Source organism: Cervus canadensis, chromosome 19, assembly GCF_019320065.1.
Source record: "Cervus canadensis isolate Bull #8, Minnesota chromosome 19, ASM1932006v1, whole genome shotgun sequence".
In the NCBI taxonomy this organism is placed as follows: domain Eukaryota; kingdom Metazoa; phylum Chordata; class Mammalia; order Artiodactyla; family Cervidae; genus Cervus; species Cervus canadensis.
Window position 1 is genome coordinate 57,511,499 of NC_057404.1, and position 24,979 is coordinate 57,536,477.

General features: G+C 38.3%; 1 protein-coding gene and 1 pseudogene across 1 annotated transcript in view; one reads left to right on the forward strand and one right to left on the reverse strand.

Moving 5' to 3' along the window:
• MARCHF1 (membrane associated ring-CH-type finger 1) overlaps positions 1–24,979 on the forward strand; it is an 816,302-nt gene that overhangs the window by 192,719 nt on the left and 598,604 nt on the right. The window contains exon 3 of the mRNA XM_043438370.1: positions 12,689–12,894. The gene's annotated coding sequence lies outside the window, so the exon portion shown is untranslated. The remainder of the gene's footprint in view (positions 1–12,688; positions 12,895–24,979) is intronic.
• Positions 17,930–18,683, reverse strand: LOC122422177 (annotated as a pseudogene).

Sequence of the window (24,979 nt, forward strand, 5' to 3'; positions counted from 1 at the left end):
TAATGCAATGTCTAATTTTGTTTTCAATCTGATTAGTAAAATTTCATTTCAGATATTATATTATTTAAAGTTATAAACTCCACTTGGCTTTTAAAAAATATTTTTCATCCCTTTCTTCCTACATTTGTTTCCCTCTGAGCCAATTTATAATAGCTATTATAATGACTGTTTGCTAACTCCATCACTTCTATATTTTTTTAGATTTCCTAAATCAATGACATTAATCTTGACTAGTAATTATATTTTGCTGCATCTTTTTATGTCTAATTATGTTTTATTCAGTGCCAGATATTCCATTGTTGAGAAACTGAATTTTGCTATTGCCCTTTAAAAAGTGAAAATTTTTGTTTTAGCCTGCAGATCATTTACTTGAGGTTTAGCTTGTTTTGTAAAGTCTGGCTTTTAAACTTTGTGAATCTATGGTTGAATTTACTCTAATATATACTTGTCTGCTGATCTCTGCTGAGCATCCCATTATTCTACAAATTCTCGCCTTACTCACTTGCTGGATCTTGAATTCCATGCCTCCTCTCAGATTTGCTCAGCTTCTATTACTCAGGTACTCCTGTTTCATTCCTTCTTTGCAGAGTGTTATCTCATGAACATGCATGTTAATGTATCACTCAAGAGGAACCTTATACAGATTTCTGGAGCTCTTTCCCTGAGGTCCTTCCCAGTTCTTCACAAATTTTAGCCATCTTCATTTCCCTGCATCTCAATCTGTATCTCCTCAATTAAGATAGGCAACCAGGTTCTGGTTTTGTTCTTTGTACCAGAATCCAGAATTTGCCTCAAGGCAGAAAATCAGAAGGTCACAGGAAACTTCTCATTGTTTTCTTTTTTAAAAAATCACTGGCCTGTGTTACCTGGTTGACCATTGCCTGGAAACATTTGTGTAATGTATTTCCCCAGTTTTATATTTCTTTACAATTGTATATAGTTATATACAGTGGGTAAAATAGCCCCAGAACAAATAAGGAAGAAATCTTCCCACCATTGCTTTAACTTCATGTTGCTTCTTCCTCCTATATATCTTGCCTCTTATATGCCTGAACTCTGTGATTTCCATTCTGTTCCTAGGTGTTTGTAAGTTAACTTTTTGAGTGCCTAGAATGTGTCATGATCTGTCTTATGCTTCACACATATTGTATAATCTAACCACATGCTTTGCAACTCTTTATGTAGTGCCCTCAAGTGAAGTTATTAAATGTTTTTCAAGCATTCAACTCATGTAGATTCCATGTAACAGCAAATGGTGGTCTTTATTCGTAAGTGATTTAAGTAAAAATATATGGTAGTTTCTTCTTTAAAACAAAAGTAGATTATATTGAACAATATTATTCCAGATGCATTGAACTCTCTGTTTTAAATGGAAACTTTATCTGGTAATTTTAATATGAACTAAATGATCATTACTTTCTGTCATATCTTATTCATAAGCTGATTGTAGCTATTTTCAGAAAAAATGATCCTTGGGCAATTGCAGACTTGTTTGTAACAGATGAAAAGCCACCAGTTAATATTAAAGTTCTAAACAGTAATCTATATTTTTATTGCTTAATTATATTGATGCAGATTTATCTAATAAAATAAAGCATCAATCAGTGCTCTCTATTAACAAGCCATTTTAAAGGTGTTTCATGTCAGGTAGTAAACATTTTCTTAGATAGCTATTCTTCTATGAATGAAATTATATCAAATTTAAAATTATGTATAATTCATAATAGAATTATAGTTTCGATTGCATTTGATTTTCAAACCAATTATAAATATTTGTCCATTGTGTGTCTGAGAATAAGTACTTCTTAATATTCTACTCAAGTGTTTTTTCTTCCTCAGTTGTTTCCATAGGGACTGAAGATAATTATTAAATTCTATCATATCAGTAAATATTCAACACAAATAATCTAATTTACTCTATTTAGTAGTTTAGATAAAGTTGTTGAGTATTGCTGTGTGTACACAGAGCTATTATGGGAGTAAATGAAATTCATTTTCTAAAATTTAGGTACTAGTTTTGATTATTTGACATCCAGAGTGACTAGAATCTGTGAAAATTTCAGGAAACAATGTCTTGCCAACCACTTATATTTTCAGTTCAATGATTTATAATCTGGCATAAAATAGGTATCTGCCAGCAATGCAGGGGACCCTGGTTTTATATCTGGGTTGGGAAGATCCCCTGGAAAAAGGAATGGCTACCCACTCCAGTATTCTGGCCTGGAGAATTCAATGGACTATATAGGCCATGAGGTTGCAAAGAGTCAGAGACAATTGAGCTACATTCGTATAAAAATGGTTAGATCATCTATGTTTCAATCATTATTCTACCTTTTAAAAATTGATTTTCTAGACTTTTGACCTATTTAGAACTCTATTGGGTCCACATTCTTAAGGAAATAATGTAGCAGTATAGGAGCTTGTGCTGTATATATTTGTTTTGCCCCTTACAATGAAAGCAAAGACGTTATGATAGAATGCATTGAGCTTTCTGGGTGTCATTGAGCTGGGTGTCATTGTTACTAAAGTTCTAAGAATATCCATTAACAGCCTTTGCGATATTCACTGCAAGGAAGGCAAAATCAGGGTACCTTGATGAATCTTCACCATCAATATCATAGTTGCTCTGCAGTCCATCAGTCAGTGCTCTCTATTAACAAACTGTTTTAAAGGTGTTTTGTGTCAGGCAGTGTTATAGTTAATCTTTAGTCTGTCATTGACTATATGTGGGAATCTGGCAAATCATACACCTCCCAGAACCTTAGTTCCCTTCTCTGTTGGTGGTGGTTTAGTTGCTAAGTCGTGTCTGACTCTTGTGAACCCATGGACTGTAGCCTGCCAGGCTCCTCTGTCCATGGGATTTTCCAAGCAAGAGTACTGGAGTGAGTTGTCATTTCCTGCTCCAGGGGATCTTCCTGAGCCAGGAATAGAACCTGGGTCTCCTGCATTGCAGGCAGATTCTTTACCGACTGAGCTATGGGGGAAGCCCCCCTTCTCTGATAATTGAACTCAATTATTCTGCCCAGAAAACTTATGGTGAGAGCCAAGTTTGGTAATGTACATATGTAAGAGAGCCTGACACATTACTTGCCAGATAATAGATGGCTTAACAAACAGTAATTACTGTTGTCATCATTGCTATTTTCTGCAATATAATGATCCAAATTTATAATAAGCAAACTGAGCTGCTGCAACTCTCTGATCAGAGAGTTGCATTGCATCAGCTACCATTTGGGTACACCATATATACTATTTTCTTACAATTCTTAGTTTTCAAAGAAAACTAAATGATATTCAATTTAGCATGCATAATTATATTTAATCAACAAATGGAAATAATCCCCTTTGGATATAAAATACTAGGTTTTACTGTATGTTTGAATACTCCTTTCTTAAGTAGAGTTTGAAGAAACATACCAAATATTTTTTAAATATATTGTCTTCATTATTCTTTATAGTATATTTTTGTAGTCAAAATATTTATTATATAAACTTTACAAAATATGAATGGTTAACACTTACTTAAATGTCTTCTTAACAACAGGTCACATGCCAAAAAGTCAACACACATTATTTATTTTAAGTTTTACCACAGAACACCTGGTGTAATAATTAATGCTATTTAAGAATCTTACTGTCCTTGAAAGTTAAAATATCTAGATAATTATTAATATTATTAAAAATAAAGAAAACATTTGAATTATTATTAATATATATATAATTATATAGAATTTATTTTATTATATTACTATTTATATATATATACACACATACACACATATATACACATATATACATACACATATGTATATACATCTGGACTTAAAGTTTATTTAGGAGTCTAAAATACTGTTATTTGTTTTGTGTTTTTGTGCGTGTGCATGTGTGTGTGTGTGTGTGTGTGTGTGTACTTGATTAGGAATATCCGGACCAATTGTCATTTGCTTAATATCTTGAAATCATACAAGAAGCACATAAATTTGCTCTTTAACTTTCTAATTCATTGGGACTTCCCTGGTGGCTCAGATGGTAAAGTGTCTGCCTACAATGTGGGAGACCTGGGTTTGATCCCTGGGTCGGGAAGATCCTCTGGAGACGGAAATGACAACCCACTCCAGTACTCTTGCCTGGAAAATTCTGTGGACGGAGGAGCCTGATAGTCTACAATCCATGGGGTCACAAAGAGTCAGACACGACTGAGCGACTAAACTAAACTTTCTGATGCATTAAGTCAGAGTTTTGACATGAGTGAGGAGAAACTATTATTTCCTTCTTTAATCCATTGAAAGTCTGAAAGGAGCTATGATGCTGGACTCCGAGGAGGCTGAGGTTCCTGGGACAGTGGAGACTCTGATGGTGCAGTGGAGCATCACCACTGGTAAAATGATCCCTACTGCATTCCTCAGAGACCTGTGTGAAAAGATTCTGGAGCAACAAGTGGCTTGAAAACCTACCGTGAATTCAGCCCCTGCCTAGATGCCAGTGCATCCTTCGGGGTGAATACTTTTCATTTTCTGAAATGTAAAGAAATAGATATATATTTGCCCTAAGGATTCATTTTTTTTTCCTATTATTTCCTACTTCAACTGATATATGAATATTATGACAGTTATAGAGGACATTAGCAAAGATGAACTTGTTGATTAATTCGAACTTGTTGATTAACTTGCATTAATATGTACTAGAAGAGCAAGGCTATCTAACTTTATCTGCAAAAATAAATCTTGGTTTTTAAACAAAATTTTCATTCCATTTGTCTGGCCAAGAAAGAAAAATACAGCATCAAAAAATTGTTTCTACTTAATCCTAAACTATGTCCACAAGGCTAAGTAAATATTAATATATGCTTATATTCCTTATAATTTTGATTAATTCTAACATCATTTTTTAAGATAATTGAACAAAATAATCTTTTTCTTTCCTAGCAATTTATAAAGGAGCAAAGATCAGTCTTATGAAACTAAAAAAGAAGATGCTGTTTCTGATGATTATTTTGTCATATAGCTGTGAAAAGAAGAGAAACAAAAAGCAAAGGAGAAAAGGAAAGATATACCCATCTGAATGCAGAGTTCCAAGAATAGCAAGGAGAGATAAGAAAGCCTTCCTCAATTATCAGTGCAAGCAAATAGAGGAAAACAATACAATGGGAAGGACTAGAGATCTCTTCAAGAAAATTAGAGATACCAAGGGAACATTTCATGCAAAGATGGGCTCGATAAAGGACAGAAATGGTATGGACCTAACAGAAGGAGAGATATTAAGAAAAGGTGGCAAGAATATACAGAAGAATGTACAAAAAAGATCTTCATGACCCAGATAATCACAATGGTATGATCGCTCACCTAGAACCAGACATCCTGGAATGTGAAGTCAAGTGGGCCTTAGGAAGCATCACTACAAACAAAGCTAGTGGAGGTGTTGGAATTCCAATTGAGCTATTTCAAATCCTAAAAGATAGCTGTGAAAGTGCTTCACTCACTGTGACAGCAAATTTGGAAAAGTCAGCAGTGGCCATAGGACTGGAAAAGGTCAGTTTTTCTTCCAATTCCAAAAAAAGGCAAAGCCAACTAATGCTCAAACTACTGCACAATTGCACACATCTCACACTCTAGTAAAGTAATGCTCAAAATTCTCCAAGCCAGGCTTCAACAATATGTGAACCATGAACTTCCAGATGTTCAAGCTGGTTTTAGAAAAGGCAGAGGAATCAGAGATCAAATTGTCAGCACCTGTTGGATCATCAAAAAGGCAAGAGAGTTCCAGAGAAACAGCTATTTCTGTTTTATTGACTATGCCAAAGCCTTTGACTGTGTGGATCACAATAAACTGTAAAATTCTTAAAGAGATGGAAATACCAGACCACCTGACCTGCCTCTTGAGAAATCTGTATACAGGTCAAAAAGCAACAGTTAGAACTGGACATGGACCAACAGACTGGTTCCAAATAAGAAAAGGAGTCCGTCAAGGCTGTATATTGTCACCTTGCTTATTTAACTTATATGCATAGTACATCAAGAGAAACGCTGGGTTGGAAGAAGCACAAGCTGAAATCAAGATTGCTGGGAGAAATATCAATAACCTCAGATATGCAGATGACACCACCCTTATGGCAGAAAGTGAAGAACTAAAGAGACTTTTGATGAAAGTGAAAGAAGAGAATGAAAATGTTGGCTTGAAGCTCAACCCTCAGAAAGCTAAGATCATGACATCCGGTCTCATCACTTCATGGCAAACAGATGGAGAAACAGTGGCTGACTTTATCTTTCTGTGCTCCAATATCACTGCAGATGGTGACTGCAGCCATGAAATTAAAAGACGCTTACTCCTTGGAAGAAAATCTATGACCAACCTAGGCAGCATATTAAAAAGCAGAGACATTACTTTGCCAACAAAGGTCCATCTAGTCAGGGCTATGGTTTTTCCAGCAATCATGTATGGATGTGAGAGCTGGACTATAAAGAAAGCTGAGTGCCAAAGAATTGATGCTTTTGAACTGTGGTGTTAGAGAAGATTCTTGAGAGTCTCTTGGATGGCAAGGAGTTCCAACCAGTGCATCCTAAAGGAAATCAGTCCTGAATATTCATTGGAAGGACTGATGCTGAAGCTGAAACTCCAATACTTTGGCCACCTAATGTGAAGAACTGACTCATTTGAAAAGACCCTGATGTCGGAGAGTGTTTTGCCTATGTTCTCCTCTAGGAGTTTTATAGTTTCTGGTCTTACATTTAGATCTTTAATCCATTTTGAGTTTATTTTTGTGTATGGTGTTAGAAAGTGTTCATATACACCATGGAATATTACTCAGCCATTAAAAAGAATTCATTTGAACCAGTCATAGTGAGATGGATGAAGCTGGAGCCCCTTATACAGAGTGAAGTAAGCCAGAAAGATAAAGAACATTACAGCATACTAACACATATATATGGAATTTAGAAAGATGGTAACGATAATCCTATATGCAAAACAGAAAAAGAGACACAGAAGTACAGAACAGACTTTTGAACTCTGTGGGAGAATGTGAGGGTGGGATATTTCAAAAGAACAGCATGTATACTATCTATGGTGAAACAGATTGCCAGCCCAGGTGGGATGCATGAGACAAGTGCTCCGGCCTGGTGCACTGGGAAGACCCAGAGGAATCGGGTGGAGAGGGAGGTGGGAGCGGGGATCGGGATGGGGAATACGTGTAGATTCATGGCTGATTCATGTCAATGTATGACAAAACCCACTGAAATGATGTGAAGTGATTAGCCTCCAACTAATAAAAAAAAAAAAAAAAAAAGAAAAGACCCTGATGCTGGGAAAAACTGAAGGTGGGAGGAGAAGTGGACAGCAGAGGATGAGGTGGTGGATGGCATCACCGACTCGATGGGCATGAGTTTGCGTAAACTCCAGGATTTGGTGATGGATAGGGAGGCCTGGTGTACTGTAGTCCATGGGGTCGCAACAAGTCGGACATGATTGAGCGGCTGAACTGAACTGAAGAATCCAAACTAATCCAACAGACTAGTTCCGTGCCTGCTCTATTTATCACACATTTTATGGGGTTGTGAGGATTGCTATTGATGCTTCAAAAGACTGAAATGAATTCCTTAGCTTCACTGTAATCTGTTTCAACTTCAAAAAATAGAGGTGTCGAAAATTAGGAGCAGTACTTTCCAGAGAATAAAATCAAGGACCTTTTGGATTTATCTGAGCCATCATTCTGTCTTGAGTTTTGTAAGCTGATTGTCTAGTTGCATCTGAGAGTTCTGCAGGGATGGAATGTCTACATTAAATGGATGTTTTTCTAGAAAAGGATGCTTGTATATACCAAATATAATCACAAAGTGAATTCCAACTATCAAACAAAACAGAAAAACAGACCATTTTTAAAATGTTTTATTACATTGCATTCTTATAAACCTAGAACAAGAAATTTTTAGTATTTTTCTGCTTTATTTTTCTCCCTCACATTATTGCCATTGATCTTATTTTGCTTGTTTAAGTTTTTCCATAACCCTACATAACTCTGCATAAATATGTGATTCAACATTTCCCCAGGAAAAACAGCATTTCAATCCAAGCCTCTTTCTCTTCCTTTTTTAAATCATCTGTCATAAGGCTTTTGTGTGGTGCAAATTACTCATTCTTCTCGATGGCCTGGGACAGTGGCCCTCCAGTGCCTTCCAGGTTTCCTCCTTTTCAACAAGGATGTGCTAAGAAATATCCATTCCCCGCTCAGAATGCTTTGTTTCCATTTTCAGGCTCTCTTAAAGTTCTTATCTTTATTAATTTCTGATCTCTATCAATGTATTTATAACTGATGTGTGTGTTAGTCACTCAGTCATGTTCGACTCTTTGTGACCCCCATGGACTATAACCTGCCAAGCTCCTCTGTCCATGGAATTTTCCAGGCAAGAATACTGGAGTGGGTAGCCATTCCCTTCTCCAAGGTATGTTCCTGACTCAGGGATTGAACCCAGGTCTCTTGCATTGCAGGCAGATTCTTTACTGTCTGAGCTATCTGAGAAGCCCTATAACTGATATCGCTTTGCATAGACTTTGTTTTTGCTTTTATTTTTTCAAGGCCCTTGCTAGTTTCTTCCTCCCAAGTTTCAATGTGTCACATTTGAATGGCCACATGTGGCTTAAGCAACTTGATAACTTTAAACAAATTTTCTGTGGCTTTTAAACTAGTGTCCTAAGGCACACACCAGCCTCACCCTCATCTCTATGCTTCGAAATGACTCTGTCATCGTATCTGTGAAAAAAAATGAAAAGTGAAAGTGAAAGTCAGTTTTGTCTGAAAGTGAAAGTCAGTTGTGTGTGACTCTTTGTGACCCTGTGGTAGCAACCCGCCAAGCTCCTTCTTGTCCATGGGATTCTCCAGGCAAGAATACTGGAGTGGGTAGCCATTCCCTTTTCCAAGGGATCTTCATGATCTAGGGGTTAAACCCAAGTCTCCTGCTTTGCTGGCAGATTCTTTACCATTTGAGCCCACCAGGGAAGCCCTCATCTTGTCTGTACTAAGCCCCAAACTGGACCCCATTTCCTCTTTAAGATGAACTATTTAGACCTATAATGGTCCCTGGTTCTCAAGCCTTCTTCAACCCTTACATTCAATATTCTATTTATGTCTCAAGTATTGATCGTATTGTACCAGGTATTTTTTCAACCTGACTTAGCTGTGGGAGTCACAACCTCCTAATGACACAGCAAACTGATTGACTACTGACACTGTCCCACATAATTTTATATATTACCACCTGCCCCTTAATTCCTAACATGGTTCAGGAAACATAGACGATGCTCAATAAATTGTTGTTAAGTTGAATTATCAGTCTCTCCAGTAAAACATTAGCAGATGTTTACTTGGTTCCTTGTCTTTGCCTAATACTGTATTTCTTTTCTTACTTAATTACAGTCAAACTAATAAATGCTTTAGAGCTCATTTCAGTTTTTGAAGCTGGCAAAGAGGCAGGTCTTACAGTAGAGGATTAGATGTGTATTTCATTTTGTTTCCTTTTTAAATCAGAGATGACTGAAGCCATTGAGACCAAGGAGAAGCACCAAATCAGAATCTCTTTGGGAAGGCTGAGGTTCCAGCCTTAGAATTGCCACCTGCAAATCTCAAGGTAGTTAGCCAGATGTAGTAACTGGGGCACTGTTTCCAGAGCCTGAGGTCGGAAGTCAAAAGACGGCAGCAAAACAAATGCAATTCAGTCATGTGTGTGAAATAATATCCAAGTGGACCCAGGCTGGTTTCAGCAATAATTATAGTCAATAGTATCGACAAAAACAAGTTTGGAATTCTGGATCATGTCTTATGATTGCTGGTGAACGTAGACACCATCAGCTAAGTGATTCTGACTTCCAGGACTCGTCTCTGATGTGGGGCCAGTGTCTGGTAGTGCTCAGCTTTTGAATGCTTTGCTTCTTGTTTATTCCATAGGGTTTAGTTACTGAAGGAAATAGACTGTGCTCCCACAGGAACCCTTCTTTTAGCTTTGGATTGTTATATAAAGAGCTATCCTACAAGACTCCATGTTTCCAGCTAGCAGAGCACTTTGGGAGCTGCTTAAGGAAAAGTGTTAGATAAGTGCGCCCTTGATATTGACTGGTGTAGGATCCAGCATTCCAAGGCTGTGCAGTATTAGAACCCACAGAGCGTTGAAAGCATTTTTCCCCTGATTTAAAAATGTTAAATGCTCAATGTGTGCCAGTATCTAATACAGTACTAGGTGAGTATTTATTAAACATCCTGGTTAGTAATTATTCTTGTAATTTATGAAGTATTTAGCTGAAAAGACATAATAAACCATGATTATTAAATAACAACTGGTCTTATTTAGTGTGTAAAATATTTGACAAAGTAAATATTTTCCAGATTTATATTTTAATTTTAAGGTAAAAGGAAACTAATTGAAATAGCTAAAATAAATCAAATTAGCTTGAAATTAAAATCTAATATTTAAAAAAAGACTTCAGGGTAAACAAAGGGTAACCACCCATGCATAATGAAGTAAAGGATTAAGACAGCCATTTAGTTAATTCAAGCTAAAAATCTCCTTTCTGTAACTTCAATGAATATTTTAAGCAAAAGTATCTAAATCTAAGTTATCTGGAAAGCTGCCCTAGCTTTTTATGGAAATTTTCATGGATGAAAACACAGGTGATATTACTTTTTTAAACAGATTCATAATTTGCATTTTAGTATTTGTCACACATGATTAAATTTACAGATTTCTATTCCCATCCTTCCCTTAATTAAGACAATCCTTTTAGATAGAGGGATTAACAGTTATTTTTAAAGTAAGAAAATACCCACCTCACAATTACAGGTCACAGATGTCATCTGTGATCCTAGAGCTACAGAAATGTTTAAGCATTATCTGCTTAACTTTGGATAGAACAGTTTTGGAAGAATTTGGCTTTTAAGCTCCTTCATTAAAGTTTTCCAGATGTACTTTGTAAACTCAGAATGATGAGGAATAAATACTAGGTTTAGGGCTATCTAGCTTATTTCTTTAATTTATTTTACTATTTTAAAACAAGACACTTGTCACTAGGTAAACTTTAAATAGCTTATTATTCTAAGGTTATTTTATTGCTATCTGTGGGGATTTTCAAAATTGGTTTATGTTAGAATCATCAGTGATCTGTTAAAGAAATGTCCACCTCACATTCTCCCTGCCACCCTGTTGAATCTGAGTCTGTGGTAAAGTGAGTCTCATAGATCCATCTATGTGTTCTGAAACTCCCCAAGGTGAGCCTCACGGTCATAGAGCCACCTGTGAAAGCTCATGTGAGGTAGCAAATTTAGGTTGAAAAATTAGGTTATGCTTGCAAGTACATCAAAGTATTCATCTCAGTAAATATTTCAATGAAAGATTTTTAGCAATCTTCAATGATCTTTAGCTTTTTAATTGCCAATACCAGAACCACCTTTTCCACTTTTTTACCTTTGCCAGAGTTTAAACAAATTGGAACGTCATGTAGAAATGGCATTATTGTTGTGGAATAGAAAGATAGAGATGAACTGCAGCTAGAAACTACTTTGAATATCTCCTATGTGATTAGGGACAAATTTGAACTCAAAAGCAGTGTCTGAAGACATATAAAAGCTAATTTCCTTATCTTTGCTTCACTTATGTGGAAAAACATAAAAGATAGCAGAAGACCTGATTTATTCACAATGTCTAGAAAATAGAAAGTGCATGTATTGCAATAAGTTAAAGAGTCTGTCATTTTAAAAATAGAATATCAAATATCCTAGTAAAGAAGACATGATAACAGGAGAAAAGGAATCTTTTAAAGGTTAATATATTTTAATAATTCACTCCACAGGGATATTGATTTTTTTTTTTTTTTGGAAGAGCAGAAATTTAGATTAGCTATTTATTTTCTCCAAATTGCATATCTGTAAAGGGGACAATAAAGTCCTTAGCAGAGTCTACTCCCTTCCTGGAAAAGCAAGGAGAAAATACTCTTGGTTCTAATGATGTATTTCCAGAAGCAGGGAAGTTGCAGTAAAGCAGAAATGGGTGCTGTGGGGCTCCAAGCCTTGGAGTAACAATACCTGTGACTCGTGTTGCTGAAATCTTACTGAGAAAGGTGCAGGCAGCAGGCAGCTCTCTTTAATAACCCGCTGAAGAAAGACATTTGCACTTGTTCCCAGTCTCTGTCTCTTATTTTTTAACACCTCATTGGATGCTCTTCACTTCAAGGCAGATCCTTTGACCTAAGCAGATTATTGCAGATGCATTAAGGACACAATCAGCTAGCCATTCTTCTCAAGGAAGAGATTTGGCTCCAAATAGGACACTAAGCTCTTCAGCCTTCTGCTTATTTACCTAGTCAGCAGGATTCAGCGTCTCTGGGTACTTAGTGCACTCATGGGGAATAAAAAAAAAAACAAAAGCGGAAGTGGCAGCGGCTGCAAATGTGATTGCTAATAAGGGCCTGCGAGACCTAGGTTTCCTTGGTTTCTGTGACACTTATTAGGTACCATAGAAATTGAATTGTCTCCCATAAAACGGTGCAGTTATGACTTGCGGTAAACCGTCCTTTTGAGATGCAACACTCTCTGGACTATTTGCTCTTGCGTTTCTTTTCGATTCCCTTTCAGTATGTTTGAACTTTTGGCCAGAGATCCTGGCTTCTGCTGCACAGTTTCTCAACCACTATTTTCCCCCTTTTTGTTTAGAACTGAGCTTGGCAAAGCCAGGATATGAACTGTGCAGGTGGGCTCCTCAGGACGAGTGAAGAGATAAGGGGTCCAGTCAGGGACTGGCCACCTGCAGCCCTGCCAATATGCCCCTCCACCAGATTTCCGTAATCCCCGCCCGGGAGATGGCCAGCAATGGGAGAAGTTCAATGGGCAGAAACAAAGAGAAGAGCAAGGAAGTCGAGGTAAGAGGAGGTTTGCTTTGATAAACTACAACAGCCAAGCCGACTAAAGCCAGCACTGCTCTGCGTTCCCGGAGTGGCCGGGGCTCGGGAGCAGCTGGGCTGCCCCTCTCAGTTTGTGGTGGTCCCCTGTAAGAGAAGGGCTGGTAACTAGTAGGAACCCAGGAAGTGTAACCTCTGCTTCCTGAATGGAGGAACCAAATCCATGAGGACACTTGCTGCTTGAAAGATAAACACTTCCGCTTCTGTCCTGGTGTCCAATGGAGTCCCTTTGCCCTTGGGTGGCTCCGATACTGGTATCATCCATTTTCAGACAGTGAGGCTGTTGATGGCTGCTAATTTTGCTCACTGTCCATTAAGCTAGAATGTTTGAAAATAACTTTCTTAACAGAGTGATAGAGAAGCAAAAGCTGTGACATCTGTGTCACTGACGTGACTTAGGACAGCACTCCACTGCCTCGTAAGGTCTGCTGCTTCCATAGCCATTCTCAGGGATGCATTTGGATTACTTTTGCTTGTTGTCTCCTTCTTTTATATATTTTTTTCTTCTTCATTAAAAAATACTTGAAATTTACATGGGCTAGAAAAATGTAATATTCAACTTATTACATTTAGGCTTTATTTTGCTGTGAAATCTAGCAGGATCTGTTCTAAGTGAAACTGCTTGAAAGATGTTATTTCAAAGCCTTTTAAGGAGATTGAGCAAGCTGAAGGATATTGGGTGAAAATATTTTAAATGCTGTTGCATTCCTTTAAATGGAATCTTGAGACGGAATGTCAGAATTTGTAATCCTCTTACTCCCTTAATATGACTGTTGTCTCAGGACTCATTAACTTTGTGGAAAACGAGATTTTCCCACCTCCAGCTCTGTCTGTTCATCTCTTTTTTCTTAAGAATGGGTGGTGAGACAGAGAAGGCAGGGAAACTGAACCCAAACCAGCCAACTAACCAAACAAACCTAAAAGAATTCTAGTGTCAAGGAGAGCCTGATAGGCAGAAAGAAATGAGCTCAAATCACCTTCAAGTGAGAAAAGGCATGAGTAGCCTCTTTTTACTTTGTACTGATTTTGAAAATGTCACTGAAGAGTTAGCAGATTGTGATCTGTCTAGAGTCTGCAGAAGGTCTAGTAGGAAACATCAGAAGGTGTGTCTGACTCATGTAGTAAAAGAAACTTTTACTCTAGTCATTGCCATGCCATAGACACATGGCCTATTTGTAGGATTTTTGAGAATGAAATATCTCTACAAAGTAAGGAAATGTATCAGCATAATTTTAATTGGAAACACTCTCTGTGATATGTATCTGTCTTTTGACTTAGTGGTATGATCACTAGAACATAAAAATAATCATCTCTTAAGTTTATTGGAGTGGAACAGGGAGTGGGGGACACTGATTGATTCTGAAAATGTGAGTGGAAATGTTAAAAGTGAGATTTGTAAAAGATACACACTGTTTACTCATCATCTAGGTTCTTTGGATGATCCTAAAGTAATATGGAAGGAAACTTCATATGAGAATATTAAGTGGAAATTTTGCATAATATCCAGAATGATCAACTTCTGAATGACATTTGGAAATGAAAATGCTGCTTTGATCCCAGTCCCCCACCACCTTTCTTTGGCATTATGTCAACACCAGCAATTTCCTGTCTACTTGGCCATGAGTCAGATAAAGCTCGGGTGGCTTATGTGACTTCTTAAATAAATCACACTTGTCTTTTTTTTTTTTTTTTTTTTTTTAACTTGTTAGAAATAATAATGAAATTACTCAATCTCAAATGAAAATAGCCACAATCTTCATCCAGATATTGATGTTAAGCCACATCTTCTGAATCCGCAAATGTCTTTTGAAAAAATAACCATTTATAAGCAGCTTAGTTTCTTCAGGGGCAAACACACTTATTTTGTGAGAGTGTGAGTCAGGAGACATTCTTAAAAGCAAATTGGGTTAATTATGAGAGAAATGCAACTCCTAGTTTACACAATATTTTCTTTTTTATTGTCACCCTGCTTATTTTTTTTTTTTTTTCATTTATTTTTATTAGTTGGAGGCTAATTACTTTACAATACTGTAGTGGTTTTTGTCATACATTGACATGGAGATTTCTTAAAAAACTGGAATTAGAACTACACAATATTTTTTAAAAGAGACGTTGTTCTGTGCATCGGAAAGGGAACCACATTTCATGCTAAAGTATATCTTGGTTTTCTATTGGATGGAGTTAAAAGTATCTCTTTAAGAGTATATTTGAAACATACCATTAAATTCCATGGGCTATTAAATAGTTTGTCTTGATAGACTAATAGTTTGTCTTGATGGTCCGGAAAAGTTGTGAATGCCATTTAAGGTGGATGGATTAAAAATCATGTCCAGAAAACAGCAAAATTCTGTAAAGCAATCATCCTTCAATAAAAAATAAATACATTTAAAAAAGAAAAGCATGCCCCTCTATGGGGAAAGCAAAAAGAATCTATTCAGGACAATGATTTCTGTAATTCCAAGTGTTGATTACTTATAAAAGAAGAAAAACCATCTTGTACACATGGCAACAGTTCCTGATGGTTGAGCAAATGAGACAGCTCCTGCTCTAAAGTTTCCTTAATGCATTTTCACTTGTCCTAAAGTTTTCCAAAGGATACATGTGCATATGGGGCCAACCATCTACTTTCAAATTTAAGACTTTGTTAATTTAAATGTGAGTCAATTTAACTTGCTCTATTAAAAACTTAGAAGATTTCAAATAAACTAATCTATTAACTTGAAATAAGTTTTTATTTTAAGGCATATTTAAAGAAAAGAAAATGTGGAGACTCTTTCTTAGTTATTATTGCACTCCAGAAGATTTAAGCTGTAAAAAAAAAATGAGTTAAGGTCTTAAAAAATAATAAATCTAACCCTAATCTTTATAATGAATATACATTTTGATGCATTTTGTGTGCTATAACATTATAGTTATTTATCTACTTAGTTAATAAGCCCAGAAGTGCAAAATGCAAAATAAAATATTCCATCCAGTTTGGGTATAGCTGGTATTAGTGCTCAAGAGCATGCTCTGTCACTAAGTTGTGTCCAGATCTTTGCTACCCCACAGACTGTATCCCACCAGGCTCCTCTACCCATGGAATTTTCCAGGCAAGAATACTAGAGTGGGTTGCCATTTCCTTCTCCAGTTAGTGCTCAAGGGAAGGATACAAATTCTTCTTCCAGGAGGTCCCTGAACACTTAAAGGATAGTGTGTCTCAGACTTGGATTCCAGACACAAAGTTTTATCAGCACAACCAGAGATGATTAATTTCTTACAAAGTCAATGGACTAGTCAAAATTATAGAAGGTTGATATACAATGCAGTTAATCAAATGTATCAATCTATACTTGGAGATATTTTTAGTGATGGACTTGACTGAATGTTCCAAGAAAGTTCTGGAAATTAGCAGTCAGACTTTTCTTTGTATTATGGAATCAGGTTAGTTCATCCAATCTACAGAAAGCTGAAAAGCACCTCTCTGATTAGGTCCATAGCTCTCCAAAACTTTCTAGAGCTCTTCTTCTTTCACTGAGGGCAGAGGCTGATCAGTTTGGCTTTTTAAAATCTCATTTGCATACTTTTCTAAGGGACCACTCACTTTTTTATTCATTCATTTTTTCCTTTTTTTTTTTCTTTTTTTTTTGGTAAGGACAAAGGTGGGGTTTATTTTTATTATAAAAGAAAAAAAAATAATAACTCCTCAGGAATCTTAAAAAACAGAAGGGAATATTTCACACTCAGAGAATAGATACTAACATACAAAATTACAACTGTTTGAACTCCAGACTTGTCCCATCTCCTCCAGAGCAGAGATGGGGAGGAAACAGCTGAAGCAAACAAGAAATTCTATAAAACAAAGACTTAGACACCCTACAAATATGATTAAAATTTAACTTCTGTTTTGCTTTATTTTTTTTTAATATATCAAAAGGCCTGCATTAGTGACATGATAGCCCCACTAGAAAATAACCCCAGTACCCCCTTGTCAGTAACATACTCAAGTTGACCAGCCAACTCATATTTCCAAACCCTATGTGTGCAAGTACATGTGTGTCTTTTAAACCCGGGGCTCAGTGGATGGCTACTGCTATCTTGGGATTCCATCTATTAATCAACCAATGTCAGTTTCCCTAGAAGGGAAAGCAGGGCAGAGAGAAGCCCTGAAGTGGTAGTGAAGTAATAACAGCCGCAAACAGCCAACTTTTCCAGCACGGCCTCCCCCTCCCCAACCGACTCAAAAGGAGATCCTTAATTTCTAAGCAGACTACTTGTCTCAAATTTGGATTCCCCATAACCATAATGGCTTTTTCTCCCTAAAGAGAAAACACACATTTATCTGCACACTCACGTATATAAATGCTTTGTTTTTATATTTAAGTACAAAAATACTACTCTGCTTTGTGTTATAAATGGAGAACCAAGCAATGGTCTTTTCTTTTAAAGTAGGACTATCCAACCATTTATGCTGATTCTGTCAGGGCATTGAGTCCCAGGGAAGGGAAGCACCACACCAGGAGATCTAGGGCGTTTTCCTACCTGACTTCCCACATTTTCTTCTCTCCTAATGCTCACTTTTAATAGAAAGTTGGTTACAAACTTGTAAGTAATGGAACTTCCCACCAAGAAGGGAAATCCTAACCTAACCACAGAATCCAGTACCCGCCCCCCACTCAACAACCGCTCAGAAAAGTCTTCCTGACTGGGCTCTCTGTCTGGAGAGCTATGCCTATTGGACAAACACACCTGATTAAATGGAAGCAGTGGTTATGTTCCCTCCCCCGCAACTAATGCACTAGAAAGCTTCAGTGACTGGGAAAAAGAAAAGGGTGGGGGTAGGTAGGTGGTTGTGAAGTTATTAAGAACTTGACCCCCTCAATCCTGACCACAGGAAACAAGAGATATTAACTGGGTGTGAGGAATTAAAAAAAAAAAAAAAAAGACCTTGATATTCCCCCCTTTGAGTTATAGCTATGATGACACAGAGGGGCGAGAATGGGAGCAAAATGTAGCGTTAGGAGGGGTTTTGAGGCTGCAAGTCTAGGGCATCTGGTGCCGGTACTGAAGAGCTTGTGGCCAGTTCGTTCAGAAGACCACACACCGTGCAAGACGAAGAGGCCGCCCAGAGACGATCTCCCACGTCGACTCCTGCACAGGGCCCTACCTGGAATCCCCACTGCACAGGCATGGCCTTGGTGTCCGTGCCCCCAGTCTTGATGCCAGCGTACAAGCAGGCCTGGCAGTAAGCCTCCACAATGTCCCTGCCATAGGCCTTGTCTTCCACACTGCAGTAGTATGGACCTTGGGGTCCAGGAAAGCCATTGGCAGGCAAACCAAAGAGGTGCCATCTGTGCCCCTGAGGGTATATTCCTGCTTCATCCCAAACCAGGGGTGCTGGTTGCTCACCATGTCCATTATCCGTTTACAGGGGTGCCTTAAATTGGTCTCTGCAGGCTCTGGGTTGCACTTGAAGACTTCACAGAACACCAGCTTGTTGGGGTCCTTGCAGAAAGTGTCCTGAAGCATGCAGCAGGGACAAGATACATGTCACTGTTGGAGCCTTCAGACCGAAAAGTCCTACAGCCATCCAAATTTCACTGGGGCAACTCTTCTATGCACTTGGGCTCAGAATCCAAGGTTCGGGTCTTGCAGCACAGTCCTTCTGCAATACCTTCAGATGTACATAGCTTGGACTTTCTCACCCTGAGGTAGGGCCATGTACACCTGCCTGATGCTTTGTCCAAGCGGGAGCTGGCTGACGTGGCCATGGTGGAAAGGTGTGTCTGGGTGCCCTGCAAGTGGTGGGCTAGGCAGGCCGCCAGAGCGCGGTGAGGAGAAGAGATGGGCAGGCAGGGGTGCTGCTGAGACAGCCTACTCTTCTCCCATTCTCGGCTCTCCACTCTTTTCCTTCTTTTTAACATATGTTGGCATCACTTATTTGGAGAAGGCAATGGCAACCCACTCCAGTGCTCTTGCCTGGAAAATCTCATGGACGGAGGAGCCTGGTAGGCTGCAGTCCATGGGGTCGCTAAGAGTCCGACACGACTGAGCAACTTCACTTTCACTTTTCACTTTCATGTATTGGAGAAGGAAACGGCAACCCACTCCAGTGTTCTTGCCTGCAGAACCCCAGGGACGGGGGAGCCTGGTGGGCTGCCGCCTATGGGGTCACACAGAGTCGGACACGACTGAAGGGACTTAGCAGCAGCAGCAGCATCACTTATTACGCTGAAATTAATTCACATTAGGGATCTGGGCCTATAAGACATCTGTCTTTAACAAGGGGAATCAAATTCTGAGACCTCAAGGGTAATTGAATTTCATACTCTATGACAGCAAAGTATAAGGATAGTACAAATTCCAGCATTTAGTTAACCTGTCACACATACTCCTTAGAACACTCATTTATAATCAAATGTCCCTATGATCCGTTGTATTTCAAATGTAGAGATGAATCAGAAACCAAGCCCATGTCACTGCCAGCTGCATTGCGTGCCGCCCAGCCCTCATTAACACAATCCCTTACCCCTCAGGTGATAGAGCTGTGTCAGAGGAGACAAGGCTGGAACTCCTGGCTTCTAACCTTTCCTCGCTCTCAAGCTGACCATATGTGACAACCATGCTTTAGAAAGGGTTTCAGGGAGAGAAAATAAACCCCTGCCTCCCAAAAACAAACAAACAAACAAATACACTTCTGTTTACATGTGCATTTTCCTTCACTTCTTTCACAATTTTATGATATTTCTATATTTTGATTTTTCCTTCATTTTTCCTGTCATATCCCTTTTAAGATATTCTATGTGTCTTTTCAACAGTAGCCCAGATAACTGCTGATCTCTTATGTGGCAGTACCTTCACGAACTTCAGCAAATTAAGAAATAAAACAACATGGCTTTTGGAATATTCTGCATTTTGAAATAGTGGCTATATTATAGATTTATTATTTCTATCTTTAGTAGAAAATTGTAATATTTAAATAGCACATTCAGTCTCAGGGCCAGAGCCTAATCTAATATTAGCCAATCTAATTTCAAAGTTCTGTGTGTTTCTTTCCAATTAAGGCACCAACTTTTCCCATTGCCTAACCAAAATTTGTGAATCAAGGGGTTCCAGAATCAGAAATTCCCTTAAAATTTATTCATGTTAATTCCACAGCTGAATCCCACAGAGAATGAATAGCTTGATTATGTCGTAGGAGTAGTTAGTGGTAAGTGAAAATGAGTGTTAGTTGCTCAGTCATGTTTGACTCTTTGCAATCCCATGGGACAGTAGCCTGTCAGGCCCTTCTGTCCACGAAATTCTCCAAGCAAGATATTGGAGTGGGTAGCCGTTTCCTCCTCTGAGGGATCTGCCTGACCCAGGGGTTGAACCTGTGTCTCCTGCATTGCAGGATGATTGTTTACTCCCTAAGCCACCGGGGAGTGGCAAAGTTGGGACAAAATTATTGGCCTTTTAACTGCCAGTCCCTTTGTTCTTTCTAATATTGCTGAATTTAGTAATAAATATATATTTTTCTTTCAAGGCACAACATTACAATCCCTAGACTTAAAATAGTTCATATAATTCTCAAAATTGCTAACCTCTGAATGGCAGAGTCTGCATTTCTTGTTCTGAGAGTTAGTTGTCCATGACTCATAGGTTAGATAGAATATTAAATGGGTCTCATTTATAGAATATAACCAGAATTAATTTAATTAAAGTTTAGAAAATTAGGTAAAAATGAATAATAATGCTGAAAATGGTTTGGTAGGGAGGATACTAGACTGAGATACAATGTATCTGAAATGTAGTCCTAGCTTCACTAATACCTTTTAACCTTGAGAAACTCACTTAACATCTCAAGCTTGTCCCCTAGAGAATAATGTCATATTTCCTGGTAAATGTACAGAAAGTAACTTTGCAAGATCTCATTTTTTAAAAAAGAGTCTTTTATTTATTTATTTTCTATTACTCCTTTAACATACACACTGGAGAAGGAAATAGCAACCCACTCTAGTACTGTTGCCTGAAAAGAATGGACAGAGAAGCCTGGTGGGCTACAGCTCATGGGGTAGCAAAGAGTGGGACGCAACTGAGCACACCTTGAACATAATCTTGAGGTCAGGCTTCCGGTTTGGCTCAGGCAGAATGGGACTCACCTTCAGTGGACATCTCTTGTTTCCATTGCATATCATCCATTCTGCCTTCTGGAAACAGGGCCCAGAGAACCAGTCTTGCCCATCTCATGACAGCCTTGATGGGTTTAAAAAAATCAATATATTGTAATACCCTCTCCTAGCCCCTGAGCACAGAACATGGCTCAGAACTGAAAACTTAACTCCATCAGAACCAAAGCACACATAGAGCCTTTAATAAACTGCTAGGGAAGAGAAGCCTTGCTGTTCCTGGAAACCTCTGGAATAGACTAGCTCTCGCCTTCTGGATGGTTTATGTGAGGACATGAGGTCTGCAACTGGATATTGTAAGGAAAAAGGTTGGTGCTTGTAGGGGACCAGGAAGTCCTATGGGAGCTGGAGCTGATTATAAATAGGCAGTATAGAAGGAAAGAAAGAAAACATAGATTTTGCATGATGTTTGTTGAGCTACTGGGTCAGTCCTTCCTTGAAACCAACCCTTATTTGAAACAAAATGACTTTCCGATGAAGTGATTCAATATATGTTCTTAATTATTTAAACCATTTTCTCGTTTAGTTGTTACATCAATTACAACAGGGCAGGGTCCTAAATGATTATTTGCAAAGTGTAATTTCAGTTGTTTCCTGTGTTGTTACCTGTGTAGCAGCTAATTCCTGAGCTTGGAAAGAACTGGGGTCCAGGTAAAGCTGTCACAAACACTAATTTATGAATAACCTGTGCACATAAGCTGTCCCACATGGTGCAGTGGTAAAGAATTCACTTGCCAATACGGGAGACACAAGGGATGCTGGTTCTATCCCTGGGTCTGGAAGATCCCCTAGAGAAGGAAATGGCAACCCACTCCAGTAATCGTGCCTGGAAAATCCCATGGACAGAGGAGCCTGGCAGGCTACAGTCTGTGGGGTTGCAAAGAGTCAGACACGAATGAGCAGCTGAACACATGCACACGTTTACCCAGAATGATCTGTACTAGCCAAGGGAAGTGCATTTTGAACAGGTGTGAGCTTGACACTCTCTTTCTATTTTTCCACTTTACAAGGCTCTCCTGAGTCTAAATTGAATACTCGAGTCCCATGTGCTTAGAGTTAATTCCTCTGAGTGTACTAATAGTATTGAAATAATTTTCTATAATGAAAACCAGGAAATTTCTATATTATTATTTGCTTTCAATTAAAATTATCATAACTCACATTAATTTTTCTTGTTTAAAACAGATGTTGTGGATAACTGCATTAATAAGTAAGACTGAATAACACATTTTTATTGACTATTAAATGAAAATAGTAATTGTTGGCACACCCTGGTCAGTAAATTGTGGGCTCAGTTAGGCAGATAGATTGTTAAAATTCCTTCCTGGTATAGATTTTATAAATTATTATGAATGTGCAGTTGATTTAGTGACTCTGTGATCATTGTGTTAGAAAGGTTGTTGAACAAAATTCTTGATGTGGAAGTGTGCAGGAACATGGGAGGAGCAGATGTACCTACCCATGTGTTATTAGTCAAGATATTTAGAATTGTGGATTAGCCAGTATTTAACTCGATTCTTTGCAGCATGAAAGAATCACTGAGGATGCCAACACGGGTTTAGAATCCCTCAGTCTGAGGTGCTGCTGAATGGGGAGGACAGCAGCATGAGCGTGGCTTTTCCCCAGCTCATTCCCACAAAATCACCCTGAGCCGCTTTCAGTGCCTTCACAGCCTCCAGGTGGGGATGAGAAATGACATCTATTCAATGCTCGTTCTCTCCCCTGTCTCTGCAGCCCTGTTAAATAATTGAAACAGGCATGACATGAGGGTAGAGCTGGTGTCGATACTGGACGCTTAAAAGAGGGCAAGGAGACTGAAGCAGAGGCCGGAGTGCTCCTGGGTGTGGGGTTCCTGTTCATCATCCGTATGCGGCAGGCAAAGAAGACAACTGCAGTGAGCTCTCTTCCCCTAACAGCTGACAAAGAATGCACATGGTCTGATACAAAGGAGCTCTTTGAATTCTTTAGGATTTGTGCTTTTGATGTCAACAACAAAAAGAGAGTTTCTTAGGAAAGGATTCTGGCACCAGGAAGGTGCTGGCCACACAGTGCCGCACAGGGGAGGCTCCGGGGCGAGACAGAGTGGACAGACATCTGTGGAGTGAGGCCCCGCTATGTTTGCACAGATAGTCACGTTTTTAAAAGATAGCAGTCATTCCCACCTGTCAACCTAAGAGTATTTACTCCTGAATAAGCTCCACACACTGGTGTAGGGCTATGAACGTTTCCTGGCTGAAAGCTGTGTGTTTAAGTTGTGTAGTTAGAACTCGTAACACAGTTTTACTTTCCAGTTTTATTCACAATTATTTTTTACAAAGTTACAGAATATGAAAGAGATTTGTTACTGTAATTTTACAAAACTTCAAAAATTTAAATTCTGGCGTGTTTTAATATAAAATACTCTCTCTATGACCATTTACAATGAAACTGCTACTGTGGCACATTCAAGTGTTGGAAGAAGTGATGTCCGCCCAGCATAGTAAAGGATTTGCCCGCGACTTCAGCGTCACCATCTTGCTCAGGCATTCTGTTTGGCGTCCAGTGAGAGCATAAAAGGAACTTCATGCCTTAGAATTAGAGGGAATCTCTCGTGTGTTACATGATCCTATGTGAACAGATCACAGAGTTAAACACATACGTCCGGAGGAGACTAATTGAATTTAAATCTGAGCTTTGCCTCTTCGTAGTTGTAGAATCTCCATAAGATAATACCTCTGTGTCTCAGTTTCCTCAAGTGTAAAATAGTGACACATGTAAGAAGTGTCTCATAAAGTTATGAGAATTAAAATGAATTCATATTTCTAAATACTAGGAATACTAGGGACAAAATAAACACCGTTGAGTGCTTGATAAATGAAAGTATAAATCAAATCCTTATGTTATACATCAAGCTATTTTATTATTTGTTGTGAATAAGACTCATTAGTACTTTCCACTAATGAAATGATGAAGACCTATTTATGGTTGCATAAGGTCATAGATCAAGCATTTTATAATAATGATGATAATTAAAAGTAATGAAAATAAAAAGCTAACTCATTGCTATTTGAAGTTTGCCCAATCTCTGACCTTTATGTGAATAGACACTCTGTTTGCCTTAGGTAAATGAAACCTAACCTATGACTTTAATGTCTGACCATCAGTCTCACAGCTACTGAATCAAGAATTTTGGAGAGTCAAGAATTTGTAGAAAAATACATACTATCCTTCATTTCTGTTCCATATTTATATTAAGTGTTCTTTACTTATGCTACTATTTCTCAACATTTCATGGGCCTTCAAAATTGAATATTATGAATATTTTTTACAGTGATAATTATTTTTACTTTTCTTCGTCTTTATTGGGGTTATGCTCTCAATTTCCTTTTGTTGGTAAAATAAACTATTTATTATATAGAATAAGCCATGCTATGAAAAAATAAAATAACCAGTGATACTTAATGGGTAAGCTTATTGAAAGTTTACATGCATAGTATTATCCTGTGAATATCTGAGCACTTAGTTCAGTTCAGTTCAGTCGCTCAGTCGTGTCAGATTCTTTGTGACCCCATGGACTGCAGCACACCAGGCTTCCCTGTCCATCATCAGCTCCCAGAGTTTGCTCAAACTCATGTCCATTGAGCAAGTGATGTCATTCAATCATCTCATCCTCTGTCGCCCCCTTCTCCTCCTGCCTGAATACCAGCATCTGGGTCTTTTCCAGAGAGTTAGTTCTTCGCATCAGGTGACCAAAGTATTGGAGCTTTCAGCTTCAGCATCAGTCCTCCCAGTGAATATTCAGGACTGATTTCCTTTAGGATTGACTGGTTGGATCTCCTTGCATTCCAAGAGACTCTCAAGAGTCTTCTCCAACACCACAGTTCTAAAGCATCAGTTCTTCTACACTCAGCCTTCTTTAG